The following is a 14,747-nucleotide window of genomic DNA, read 5'->3' as shown; positions in this document are numbered from 1 at the left end:
AGAACAAAAATATCAAGGGGTTTCTTTGAACCAATCTCACCATCACAAAGAACTCCTTCAGCATCCTCCCAAGGCAGTGGATATGGACATGGAGGCACAGGGTCATCATCTTTAAGGCGTAGAACCATATCAGATTTCCTTGATGAGGGGTGTAGGAATGATGCGGATTCAAAAGTTTACAGGTTCCTCTATGCATGTGGGATACCATTCAATGTTCTACGCTCACCTTATTGGCACGAAATGGTTTCTGCCATAAATGATGCCCCTAAAGGATACAAGAGCCCTGGGTATGACAAGGCAAGAACTGTTGGCCTTGATCATGAAAAAGCAAAAATATCACATTCTTTGAATAAAATGACAAGTTCTTGGACTGACAATGGGGTGTCCATTGTATCTGATGGATGGACAAATGTAAAAGGCAAGCCATTGATAAGTGTTCTTGCTATGTCCCGAAGTGGTCCCATCTTTCTAGCTGCACATGATTACTCAGACAAGTTCAAGACCGCTATCAACATTGCAGAAGCATTGCTTGAAACAATTGAGCGTATTGGCCCATACAATGTCATCCAAGTCATCACTGATAATGCTCCTAATTGTAAGGCAGCGGGAGCAATTATTGAGGATAAATACCCGAACATATTTTGGTCTGGATGTTTGGTTCACACATTGAACCTTCTGTTGCATGATATTGTCAAAAACAAAAATGAACAATACCAATGGATTGGTGATTTGTAGAAGAAAGGAAAAAAAATGATAAAATTTATTACAAATCATAGCAATACCCATGGCCTTTTCCGCAGTCACTCGAGATTGGAGTTGCTGAAGATTGCGAGGACTAGATTTGGTAGCTATTACCTCACCTTCAGGCGCCTTTTGAAGGTAAGAGAGGCATTAGCTAGCATGGTATCAAGTCCACATTGGCAGGTGTTAAAGGAAAGGGCTACAAATGTAGCTGACATGGCAGGTTTTGAAACGGTGGAGGAGGCCGCTCTTGATGGGCAGTTTTGGACAACTGTGAGACAGGTATTGGATTTCACCAAGCCAATTTATAACATGATTCGGTTTGCAGATACAGACAAACCAGTGATTGGCGAGGTGTATGAGCAAATGGATACCATGTTGGGGGAAATAAAAGACATTGTTCATAATAAAGATCCCAACTTGTACAAACTGATCATGATTGTGTGTGTGAACGGTGGAATAGGCTTAACCTTCCACTACATTGCTTGGCGTATATCCTTACGCCAAAATACTACTCAGAATCTTGGTTGGGCAAACCTGCAGCAGGGGGTGGTGTTAGGACCAAACCCCATTTAGATCAAGAGGTAACTAGAGGATATCTGGAAGCATTAGAAAAGTTGGTGCCTGACAGGGAGGAATGTGCAGCTGTGCGCCTTGAAATAGGCAGATACTTCAGTGGCAGTGGTTTGTATGGTAACTTCCATGCAATGGACGACAAAGATAAATTTGATTCTCTCACATGGTGGGAAACATATGGCGGCCACGGACTTTTGCCAAAATTGGCAAAAAAAGTTCTTTCACAGGTTGTAAATTCTTCTTCTGCAGAGAGGTGTTGGAGCACCTACAGTTATATACATAATGTGAAAAGAAATAGACTCAACGAAAACCGAGCAGAAAGCTTGGTTTATGTGCACTACAACTTGAGGTTGTTGAGCCATTACTGTGATCGGGCTAATGAAGATCCCACATATAAAATTTGGGACAATCACCCTGAGGACAACAATTTGGAGGATGGCATTGTACATATTGAAGAACTAGAAGATGAGCTTGTACGGGATGAAAATGAAGCAGCTGCAACAGCCATGCCACCTCCACCTCCACCATCCAGTAGCAGTTCTCGGGGCCCGAGTCTTGTTCCATTGCTGTCGCCACCTCCATCGACACCCTCGCGTGGAGGCTCTAGTTCTGGTCGTCGGTCTGTGCGGGAGACTCCTAGAAGACCACCACGACCTGCTTATACTCCTGGAGACTCTCGTGGCAAGGGCCACTTGTAGATTTACAGTTTACTTGTCTTTTTTAGTTTCTATTAGACTTTAGTTTTCATAACTGTTGAGTTTTGAGTCCTTGACTCTTGACTCTTGACTCTTTCATATCATTATGACATTATGATATTTTTTTTAAACATTATATCACTGTGACAATGAAAATTTGAAGTTTGAAGTTGGGCCTTGGCAATTATAACTCATTGGTAATGATTGTGAATTATGAATATGATGCTTTGTGAAAGACTAAAGTTGTTTCATTTCATCTCATTATTCATGTTTCATTTTATAAATTTTTAACATTTCATATCATGTTAACAGTTAGAAGTTAGGACTTAGAAATATCTTCGATATTACTTCTTGTAATGGTTAAACTTGGCTTACAAGTACAACTTGTTACTTTGGTGATCAATGATGATAAATGTTATTGAATTTTCAATTCTGAAAGCTTGAAGTTGAAACTTTAATATTGAATTTGATGAATCATGATTTATAAGACTCATGGACATGGTTGATGACGATTATAATTTCTAGATGATTGATGTGATATGGTTCAATGATCAATTTATGTTTTTTATGTCTATTTCATCATTCTACATGTTTTTGTTGACATATATGTATCAAAAATTAAAAAATATAAAAAATATATATATTTTTAAAAAATCGCTCCCCGATTCGCTCCCAAACCGGGAGCTTCTGAAAATGGTCGCTCCCGCTCCCGCTTCCGCTCCCGCTCCCCGCTCCCGCTCCCCGCTCCCGCTCCCCGCTCCCAAGTAACATTGTTCTTGATTAATCTTTGTATTATCGCTTATAGCTCAAGGGTTAGAGCTTGCTTTGTATGATGTAACACTTTTATTACGCCTTTAAGATGAGTTAGTTTATATTGCTCATCGGGGTTGGGACATGCAAGGGTTCCTTTTTTGATGCAATGGAGCATCATGTGCTTGGGAACCGGGTGATGGCCATATGAGGTAGGTAGAGCTCATGCTAGGATTTTGCCCACTTGGTAATTCTATTATTCCGACCGTCTTTTGTGTTTTGATATGTTTTTTCCTTTTCTTTTACCAACATAACCTCCCAGGGCAAAGTTTTTGGGCCTACTCGAGGTACGTGAACATATGAGTGCCAAATCACTAAGAACCAATGACAAGTTGTACTCGAAGGATGGAGGTGAGATATAGGGCTTGTAATGTGGCATGGAAGGTGTTAAGTATGATATAGGGAAGATGGAACATGCAATCTCAATTGTGGCTTTCCAAGAAGTGCCCCTCCTATGAGGCTATGACCCAAAAGGCCTTAAGGGAGGTCCCACTAGACTAGGGTCAAAGATTAACCCCTTGGTAAGGTGAGAGAACAAAATCATGGTCAAGGTTTGTCAATCTTCTAGATCACCGCATCATCCATACTAAATGTCCAAAATAAATAACTATAAGCACCTGATTGTGAAATGATCAAAGTACCTTTTGAATAACAACCTACCTTCATCCAAGAGTTAATACTAGATGGTGAGAGGCACATGGCTTATGTAAATGGTGGAGGCTCATGGCATGTCATCGTCTAATGGTGGCTGGTAGGGGCTGTTCGCTGTTTGGCTAGTTGCAAATGTAGGAGAAAAATTTCCTCCTATGGAGTTACCCATTTTGGTGGGCAACATCTGGCTCCAACTCAGGGACATGAGCTCATTGTAGAGTGCATGATCCATATCCTCGAATGGGGAGTTCATGAGAACTCCAACAATCCTTGGGCTCGCAGACCTGTAACCTGCACATCCAAATCAATTTGTTTGGAAGCATGTGCACTGGGTGTATGTTAATTTTAGGTATGTTCTATGCTGAGAGAAATTTACTTCAATTTTTCATATTAATACTTAGATTAGCAGTCACATCAGCATGATAGTAAAGAGCAGATAGACCATAAACATAAACATCAGAAGACAAGCCAAGAGAAGAGGACACAAGATGTGGCACCAGCCAGGGACAAACCCCAATGTGGGGAAACCCTTGATCAATTCTTCTTATATTCTTCAATAGTTAAGCAGAGAGAGAGAGATAATACAAATACATAAATCTGATATTTATGATAGCAGAAGAAAACCCTTGACCAGAGAAGTCAATTGGTGTCAAACTAGACAGAATCTTCCATCCAAGTGGCATCAACAGGATGCTCATCAAACTGAGCCAAACATAGTCAAATATTGACCCAAATCATCTCCCAGAATTCTGATGTCTTCTTGCTGCACTAGCTGTCACTGCTTCATGAGATAGGTCATCAACATTCAGTCCTCTTCCTTCATACAGTTAACAATGCAGGTCTTCAAGGTGAGGCTCTACCACTTGTGCAATCCTTAGATCACACTGTGTTGTTGGCTATGGCCTACGACCTAGCCTAGCAGCAAGTTAAACCTATGATCTTCAATCATCAATCAATAATACCAACGCAGCTGTATTGATTCCAACAAGCTTGACTCAATCTGAATATACTGATCTTGGACAAGGACAGATTTCTTCACTGTCACCATACTTCTAGGACACAGTCTTTGATGCTGTCATGATGACTGTTTAGGGCACTTCTTAGTTGTCCAAACAGCCCTAAAACAATGATCTCTAGCTTCTCCTTATTGCGGATTCTTCAGCTCCTCAAGAAATACATCAACGTGCCCAAACAGTCCTCAAATAGGCCACGCTGTCACCTACAACAATGTGGCATTTAGGACAACAACTTAGATGACTGTAACTAGGTATCTTGTAGCTAAGGATAAGGGCTTCTCCTATTTGCGGCTTAAGGCACAATTTGATAGCTGCTTGAGGCCTCCATTTTCGGTGGTTGGAACATTCTCCTTTCACTGCAGCTAGGGCAGATAGAAGCCTCTTGAGATTGCAGATTAGGCTGAGGTTTAGACTGCAGATTAGGGACCTTTTAAGCTGCGTATTGAAGCTCCCTTTGACTGCTAGAGCTCCCCTAGGACTGCGGCCAAATCTCTTCATTATCTGCGGCTAGGGTAAGACTAGTATCCTCCCATTAGGACTGCGGCTAGCTGTGTGTAGAAGACTGTGGCTAGGTCCGTTTTGGAGCTTCCTTTGGCAGCGTATAGAGGCTCCCTTAAAGCTTCTCCTTGCTGCGTAGAAGAGCCTCCTTTAGGACAGTGTAGGAACCTCTCTTCATTGTGATAAGACTTCTCCATGACTGCGTCTAGATGTCTCATGACTGTAATTTAGGGCAGTGTATGAGACTAGGGCACTCCCTCTAAGGCTCCTCCTTTAGGACTGCGTCTAGATCTCATTAGGGCAACGTAGAGGTCTCTCCATGACTGTGGCTAGGGCACTTCCTCTAGATCTCTCTTTCATCAAAACCCAAACAAAATGAAGAGAGAGATCACAAGAGGTGTGTGTGCAAAATGACTTGAAGACCTCTTCTATTTATAATAAAACGTTGAGGATAGATGGGGGTAATTTGGTTGCTGGCCAACCTTGATGAATTGTCACATAACACAAATAAATTCATATCTCCATGAATACATGTCGGAATCAAATGATATTTAGATCAATCCTACACCTCTTGACGAGAGGAATCCAAGAAAAATATCAGCTGCCATAAATAAGAAGACCCACATGGAGTTTGGCCCTAGTTGCCAATTTTAACAGTGTAGGGTATCACCCATGTTTTAATGATGATATCAATTCGTACATAAAATAAAATCTACTCTAAATGCAATCTAATCTGTGATGAAACTTGATATGAAAATGCAAGATGTTAGGATGCTCACACAATATGCAATGCAACTAACTACTATGCATTATTTAGTTAGTTTCCATAAAAAAAGTCAGGTGGCTCTTTTTCATCAGTGAAGGTAAAAGTTCACCATCAAGTTTAGCAATGTAGCCCATACCTAGTTTTCCATGGATCCTAACAGGAATTGTGTCTTTATCAACCAAGACAAGATCACCAATTTGGTATTCTTTCTTTGGTCTTTGGACTTACTGCTTTTTGGTGATTGTCTGCCTCTTGTTAGACTTCTTAATGTGACAAACATGTTGTGAAGCAAGAGGATTGTTTGACTTTGGGGGCCCTCCAGGTGGCTCTTTTTCACCAGTGAAGGTAAAAGTTCACCATCAAGTTTAGCAATGTAGCCCATACCTAGTTTTCCATGGATCCTAACAGGAATCGTGTCTTTATCAACCAAGACAAGATCACCAATTTGGTATTATTTCTTTGGTCTTTGGACTTATTGCTTTTTGGTGATTGTCTGCCTCTTGTTAGACTTCTTAATGTGACAAACATCTTGTGAAGCAGGAGGATTGTTGGACTTTGGGGGCCCACCAGAATGGTCTTGACTTCCAACTTTTTGATTCTTACTAACAATGGCCTTGTTAATAGGGGCAAGGAATAGGAAGGGCTCAATATCTTCAACATGATCAGGAATCTGTGGTTCCCTATATAAGACAAATGGTGTCCCATCATAGGTGCGGACGGCGGCATATGAAAAATCCATTTGCAATTGGCTACCTATTGATGCACACCATTTTCTTGACAATAACATATCCCAGGTATTCGACACATTAATGACTACTGTATCCATCAACACGGATATATCCTTGTTAGTTGTCAAAAACACCTTTACATCTTTAATAAGACCATAAGTAGGTATGGATTTGGAATCAAATCTACACATTCTTGTAAGTTCTGGTGATGTCCATTTCTAACTGATGCATGACCTTAAGGGGTATAACATTTGCTGAAGCACCAAAATCAAGCATATAGTTTTGCAATATGAGATTACTAATCACTAGGGATAACAAGAACAGTTCATGACCTCCATTTTTCCTATCAAAATACATGTTTTGTAGGATGACAGGAGGGTCCTTAGGTTCTTCCTTAAAGTCAAATACCTTCCTAATTTACCTCCTTTGAACAAGAATCTTGGCCATCTCCAAAAGAGGGTCTTGCACATTTACCTTAGCCAAAACATTTGTTATATCCACATCTAATGGAACATTATTGTTTTGAGGTTTGGACTTAGGTTTATTTTGAGCTTGTACTTGAGATTTTTCCTTCTTTTGGGATGCATTGCTGGAGCTAGAGCTTGCTTGGGCTTGGTCGATATTTCTCCTAGAATATTGCAGACCTTTGAACCTTCCACTAATATCCACAACCATGATCGATTTAGCTGGATCATTAGTATTTTTACAATGGAATTGATCAGTCTCTGGGTGGAAATAAGTATCACCAAGCAAGATGTTAAAGGGAATGTTGCTGCAAAATCTAGCAGGCCCAGGAGAGGGATGCCCTACTAGGATTAAACTAGACCAAGAGACAAAGATGGGGTAATGACCCACTGTCGTTACAACTAAAACCCCCTGCTCTTTATGGATTTTCACCGATGGGAGGAGTCTTGGTATGTGGAAGGACACCTAATACGTATTACAGGTTTGAGGTGACAGGAAGATATATACATTGGAAAGGCACAATTTTAGGCTCAAGGCTCCAAGAGGATGCAATACACTTTCCTTAGAGAGACCAACTATAAGCAAACCAAGACCTAGCGGTTGATTAATGAGTTGATAGTTGGGGCGGCCAAAGGTCCAGGTGAGGAGAAAGGGTTTCAAATAATGATTTTCAACAAGAACAAGGAACATGAAACCCTCAAGAAGACCCCAAGTTGAAGCTATATCCAAAACTAGGGTTAGCTTAGGGCTAGTAACTAGGTAAAATAATTTTATGGACGAAATTGAAGTGAATGCCTACCAAAAGGAGGGATTTTGTGGCAACCCTCTCCTCTCGGCATTTAGACTCTCCAACTTCGAAAATTCCTCTTCTCTAGGAATTCGCACCAAGCCCTAGCTTGGTCGCTTGGCCTTGAAGGGGCTGAATTAGGGCAAAGAGAAAGGAGAAAATTTATGGATAAAGGTCGAAGTATATCTTCAACAACTTATGGCATAATTAACATACCGAGAATCAACATTTTTCGATACATTAGACATGAACAAAATAGGTATTCACCAATTGAGTGCACTTACAAGATAACATGCAAAGGCTCCATCCATTTGACCAAAGAATAGCTCCAAAGATAACCAAAATCATCTCCTAATATCATAGTGCATTTATAGATCCAATCTCTACCACAAGAAAAGAGGGTTGAAATTTCTTTAGATAAAGAGGCCGAATTTTCCATGTGTATGATGATAATTCGATACAAATGATCTCTCCTCTATTTATATGAGGAGTCATAAAGTCTGTTTTAGCCTAATGCCCCTAGAAATTATAAATAATGTGCAAGAAACATCCTAGGTCACAAGCTGACCTAGTAACCTATGAAAAACATAATAACTCTCCACACATGTGAGTCAAAGTAAGAGAGGGTGCTAACGTCATGCAAGCATATGCCTTTCGAGTGTTGGCGTTGAGGGCAATGGCTGCCATAATGTGTGTAGAAGCTCTCTAAAATCAACCTCTAGGGGTTGGCCCCTAGATCTTTGACATAATCCATTTGTGGACCCCAATTTTGGTTTGGGGCACAAAAGGTGGTCTCATGGGTATCCAAGTGGCTAAAATCCTTGTCTCTACTCCAATGTTGAGGGTTCTAATGGTGCTGCTAGCCCTCCCATGTCTCAATGTGCGAGACCGTCCTCATCTGGGCCCTGGATTGGCTGTCATCCCATCTGATCAGTGCTAAGCCGACTGAGGGCATGCTGGCCCAGGTCCATCATCCCATAAAAGTCAACAATGTGGGGCAAAGTGTTGGAACACTATGGGTGCTATTAATTTTGCAGCTCAGGGACAAATTCCCTCCATTGGAGAGCCTTCTTCATCTAGAGAAGCCCCTACTAGCCCTTGGAAAAATTTAATTTGGTCAAGGAAAAATGTTATTTTTAAGGTGAAACCCACATGTGCACAAAAGTACAAGTTGGCTTGGGCAAGCTAATTTGACCCCTTGAGACACACATAAATAGACCTCATGTCACATCATTTTGGAGCATCATCACACAATCATTCTTCTCTTAGATTGGTTCGTACAACTCTGAAATGTTCATCTTCACATGTGCAAAGGAGAGAGAAGGATTTTATGTTCCCTGAATTGATCTTTTGTTTTGGGACTTTGACCAATGTTGACTTTTTGGACTTGGAGCTTGGGTTGAGTCTGATTTTCTGATCTATTTGGAACGCCGAGTTGAATGGGAGGTTGACCAAACTTTTCCAAGGCAGATTGACCAACGTTTACTGAAATTGCAGACCTAGGGTTTCCGTAGGTCAAAGTTTGACTTTTACCAGATTTGAAGGCACTGTTTTGGGATTGTTTTGACTGAACTTTGGCTAGCATAGAAGGCTGCGTCTATTGACTATTGATCGAGCTGATTTAGAGGTGGTTTGATTGTTGAATGTTCATTGGTTAGGGCTGCTGCGGCTGTTGACTTTGACTAGAATTGCAAATTTGACTTTTGAGCTCATCATTGGATTGGATATTGGTTAGTTAATTCTTGAATAGTCAAAGGTTTGACTTTGACTCATTATTGATGAATAGGAACATTGTATCTCTTTGCTGAACATTTGATGACAATTTAATAGAAGAAGAATTTTTGAAAGGGTTTTTCCCTGGTCTTTGACCAAATCTTGTGTCTCTCTTGTTCTTGTTCTTGACTGTCTTCTATTACATTTGGATTACTGTTCTATCTACAATTGCTTACTATTATTGGAAGATTGAATTTATTGGATAAAGTGATTGCTAAATGAAGAAGAATTATTGTGATTGCTAAATTAACATGGTATTGGAGTTGAGGTGAAGACAAGCCCAAGGAGACGAGAGACTAAATAAAATACCTTTGAAGGAATCTAATTGGAAGATGCTACTTGGTTAAGATGTTTACCTCATATTTCAAGGCGGGAGAGAAGTTGAATGACTCATCAAATTTTGCTGCTTGGAAGATCAGGTTGGAAGTAACTTTGGATGAGAATGATGTCTTAGAATATGTGGAAGGAAAAGTACTTGATCCTTCAGAAAATGCTCCTACTGCTGCCAAGGCCAAGTACAACAAAGGTGAGATCAAAGCCAAGAAAATAATTATTGATTCTTTGAGAGATCATTTGCTTACTTACATTTCAAAGTTGAAGAAGTCTAAGGATATCTATGATAAGTTGGTTGGGATGTATGAGGTCAACAATTTGAATCATATTCTCTCCTTGAAAAATCAACTCAAGGGACATCAAAATGAATAAGGGAGAGATTATGCAGTCATACTTCATGAGGATATCCCAACTAAAGTATCAATCGCTGACTATTGGAGAATCTATGTCTGATAAGATGGTTCTCATTGCACTTCAAGGTCTTCCTTCAATTTGGGAGACATTCATAATTGCTATAAGCAACAATGATAAGTTCCTGACATCTGATGAGCTGGTTAGCAAGTGTACTCAAGAAGAAACCAGCATGATTTCTAGAGGGAGAATTCAAAAGCATGAAGAAGGAAAGCCCTCTGCATTTGCTGCTCAAGACAAGAAGAGGAAAGGAAGAGGAAGACCATCTAATTAAAGGAAGCTTGTTCCACCATCCAGGGACTAATAAAAGGATTGAAAGTGATGTGTCATAAGTGGAATGCTACAATTGCCACAAGCTTGGTCACCTTGCTCGAGATTGCCCTGAGAAGAGAAGAGCTCCAAGGTCCAACTACAACAACAATTGTGGCTACAACAACTACAGGTCAAATGATAGAAGAAGAAGAGATGCTCTTGATGATCGTGGAGATGGCCACTGCCCTCAAAAGAGATCAAGAAACTCAAGGTATGGAAATAATGCAACTGCTATTCGATCTGAATATTTTCTTATTTCTGCTCTTTCTAGTTCCTCGCCTGCATATTCATATGATAGTTGGTTTTTAGATAGTGGGGCCTATAGACACTTCACTGGCTATCGTGAAGTCCTCTCAAACTTGGTTGAGAGGGAGACCAATTTGAAAATTATTCTTGGGGACAACTCTACTTATCCAATGAAGGGCTTTGGTTTTCTTTCATTTCATTTGGATTATGGTAAAATTGTGCATCTACATGATGTTATGTATGTTCCGTGATTGAAGAAGAATCTTGTATCTATATTTGCCTTGGAAGACAAAGGGACGAGGGTTGCCTTCATAAGAGGAAAGGTCCTCACCTAACCTGTGGAATCCCACATGAGGGATGCATTTACTCTAGGATCAAGAATTGAAGGACTCTATAGAGTCAATGGAAGATTGGTGCAAGCACTAGTACATGATAGCAATCATCAAAGTGAGTTATGTCCCTAGAGGTTTTCCCATATTCACTATAAAGTCCTTCTTAAAGTAAGGAGAACGGTTTTTGGAATGCCTGGGGTTCAAGCTAATCATGATGGAGTATGTCTGAGATGTGCAAGTGGAAAGAAATCGAAGGGACCATTCCCTTCTAGCAAGAGCAGGACCAGTGGTATTCTACAACTCATACATTCTGACTTATGTGGACCCATGTCGGTAAAATCTTTTGGCGGCTACTTGTACTACATAACCTTTGTTGATGACTTCTCTCAGAAGACATGGATATTCTTCTTGAAACATAAGGATGAAGCATTTGACATGTTCAAGGACTTCAAGGCACTGATAGAGAATCAAACAAGGAAAAGAATCAAGGTCTTTAGGTTTGATAATGGTGGAAAATTCACTTCAAATGAGTTTGTTGACTTTTGCAATAAAGTTGGGATCAAGAAGGAGACCCCCATACCTTACAATCCTCAACAAAATGGAGTGGCTGAAAGAAAGAACAGGACCATCATGGAAGTTGCTTGAGCTATGCTGCATGATCAAAAGTTGCCGAAGTTTCTGTGGGGTGAAGCTGCAAACATTGTGGTCTATGTTCAAAACAAGACCCCTCATCAAGCCTTGGGTGACAAGACCCCCGAAGAAGTGTTTACAAGTGTGAAGCTCGATGTTGGGCATCTGAGGATCTTTGGCTGCCCCATGTACTTTCATGTGCCAAAGGACAAGAGGAACAAGTTAGAAGCCACTGGAAAGAAAGGTACGTTTGTTGGATATTGTGAAAATTTTAAAGCTTTTAGGATATATGTGTTTGGGCAAATAAAAATCGAGTTTAGCAGGGATAAAAATGGAGATGCTGCCCTTGGAAAAGCAAGGGACATTCCTCCTCCTCCTCCCTATGTTGAGAAGAAGGATGATGACATGGACCTATTAGAAGGTCCTTCTGTGCCTGAACTCGAGATAGATGTTGCTAATGATCCCATTAACCCCATGGGTCCTCCTCCATGTGATCCCCCTGTCAGGGAGAGACCACTTTGGCTTTGTGATACATTACAGGATGCTGAAAGACATGCCACTACCAGAGGAACCTTTAGAGAAAGTAAGAAGCCATGTCGATATCAAGGTTATGTTGTGGCTATGAGCACCATCATACAGGCTGAGCCTCCCACCTTTGAAGAAGCAGTGAAAGAACAAGTTTGGAAAGATGCTATGGACGAAGAATATGAATCTATAATGAAGAATGATGTATGGGAAGTAGTTCCGAGACCCAAATGGAAGTCTATTGTGACTTCTAAATGGCTGTACAAGATTAAACATGGAGCAAATGGAAGCATCGAGAAATATAAGGCGAGGTTCGTGTATAGAGGTTTCTCCCATAAAGAGGGAGAAGATTATGATGATATTTTTGCACCAGTTGCTCGCTATGCTACCATTAGATCTATTGTTCCCCTTGCTGCTAGTGAAGGATGGACTCTTCACCAAATGGATTTGAAGACCGCATTTCTTCATTGCATACTTTAGGAAGAAGTATATGTTGAGCAACCACAGGGTTTTGAAGTGCATGACAAGAAGACTCATGTGTGTAGGTTGAAGAAGGCACTCTATGGATTGAAGCAAGCCCCTAGGGATTGGTATGCTCATGCTGATGGCTACCTGATGAAGCTTGGCTTTACAAGAAGCAATGCCGACCTAAACCTCTACTTTAAAGCTGTACAAGGTTTACCCCTGATTTTGGTTTTATATGTTGATGACTTATTCTTGACAGGTGGTGAGCCTCTAATGCTTGAGTGTAAGAGGGAGCTAGCTTCTCAGTTTGAAATGAATGACCTCAGATTCATGCAGTATTTTCTGGGCTTAGAGGTGTGGTAGAGACATGGTGAGATTTTCCTTCCACAAAGGAAATATGTGGTGAAACTATTGGAAAGATTTGGAATGGTAGAATGTAAGTCCATGGCCACACCGATGGAGATGAACTTCAAGAAGTAAGTCCATGGCCACATCGATGGAGATGAACTTCAAGAAGTCTAGTGAACGTGTGGTGCGCATACACAATGTACCTCTAGCAATAACCATTTCAGAAACTAAGGTGGATCAGACCTGAATGAAGAAAAAGGTTCAATATTCATTCGATCCAGAACAAAGCTTACACATGACAGGTCAAAACCAATCCATTAGATAGTTGAACCATTTTCTTTCCTTCATATCACTGAGTTCTTGCATATTGGTGAAAACAATCCTGCAAAAGCTTACCATTTTAGATTGAAGCATGTCAAATCATGGCCATTCGCACTGTCTTCTTCCTGTTCTAGATCAAACAAATTTTTTGAAGACTGCTGGTGCCAGAACCAATTGATCTCCATAAAAAAATACACACACTTGAATTATCCGATCTGCAGATAAACCAGTTACAGAACAAATACACAGATCTGTTTGATGCAAGATCATTCCACCAAGACACACTCCACTGCCTGATCTAACCTGTCTCTGATACCATGTTGAGAAATCAAGTACAAGATGTACAAGCAATATTTCTGACCTACTGATTATTATTTGTGAGCTTATTAGATCTTCTTTACAATTTATTCTACTTCAACAAATAATTATAAATCAGAAATTCAACCAATGGCAGTAAAAAGAAAGAAGAGATCATAGTGAACAATACAAAGAGACACCAATGTTTAGGTCATAGACCAGGGAAAAACACCACAAAGGGGGAAATCCAACCAAGCTTTTCCTTAGAGAGATCCTTCAACAGTACATCAAGACATAGATAATAATAACCACAAGATGGCATCCACAAGTGCTAAGTCTTCAGTGTAAATGTTTGCAACACAATGTCAACAAGCTTTCGAATAGATTGCCCAACAAGTTCACAATGAGAGGCCGATCCTTTCACCATACCACAGAAGACAAGGCTTGAATTACAGACTTCTGAAGTGGCTCAGATCTGGATCTGTGGAGATAGATCTGAGTAGATCAGATTTCAGGTCACAAGAATAAGAGCAGATCTCGTTCCTCCAGAATTTAGATCATGAGTATAATGAGCAGATCTCGAACCACTGACTTCAGATCATAAGTATAATGAGCAGATCTCAAATTACTGACTTCAAATCACAAATATAATGAGCAGATCTCGAGCTACTGGCTTCAGATCATAAGTAGAATGAACAGATCTTGAACTACTTGAACCCTTCTTTGAATACCTATAGGAAAACAGATGAGTAATGTATTTGTGATTGAATTCCCTTTCAAGGAGGACAAATGGAGCTCTTTATATATCCATCATGCGATCTGAATGGGTGCCTTTCTAGGCAAGCCAACTAGCCATCATGTGATCCAAATGTGACAGTTTCAGGGCAAGCCAACTAGTCATCATGTGATCCGAATGAGAGAGTTTCAAGGAAAGCCAACTAGCCATCATGAAGGGCCGACTTAGCAATTGTGGTGCCACCTGAAATTATAAATAAAAATAATAATTTTATTCTTTTCAAAA

The 14,747-nt window shown here is 40.4% G+C and overlaps 1 protein-coding gene across 2 annotated transcripts in view; it reads left to right on the top strand.

Annotated features, from left to right (window-relative positions):
- LOC149175309 (uncharacterized) overlaps positions 1-14,747 on the top strand; it is a 485,878-nt gene that overhangs the window by 27,655 nt on the left and 443,476 nt on the right. The window lies entirely within an intron of this gene.

The sequence above is a fragment of the Pinus tabuliformis genome, chromosome 4_1, assembly GCF_031772625.1.
Source record: "Pinus tabuliformis cultivar Carrire ecotype Pingquan chromosome 4_1, CPIR1, whole genome shotgun sequence".
In the NCBI taxonomy this organism is placed as follows: Eukaryota; Viridiplantae; Streptophyta; class Pinopsida; order Pinales; family Pinaceae; genus Pinus; species Pinus tabuliformis.
The sequence above is the reverse complement of the archived record's forward strand: the minus strand, read 5'-3'. Positions and strand labels throughout refer to the sequence as shown.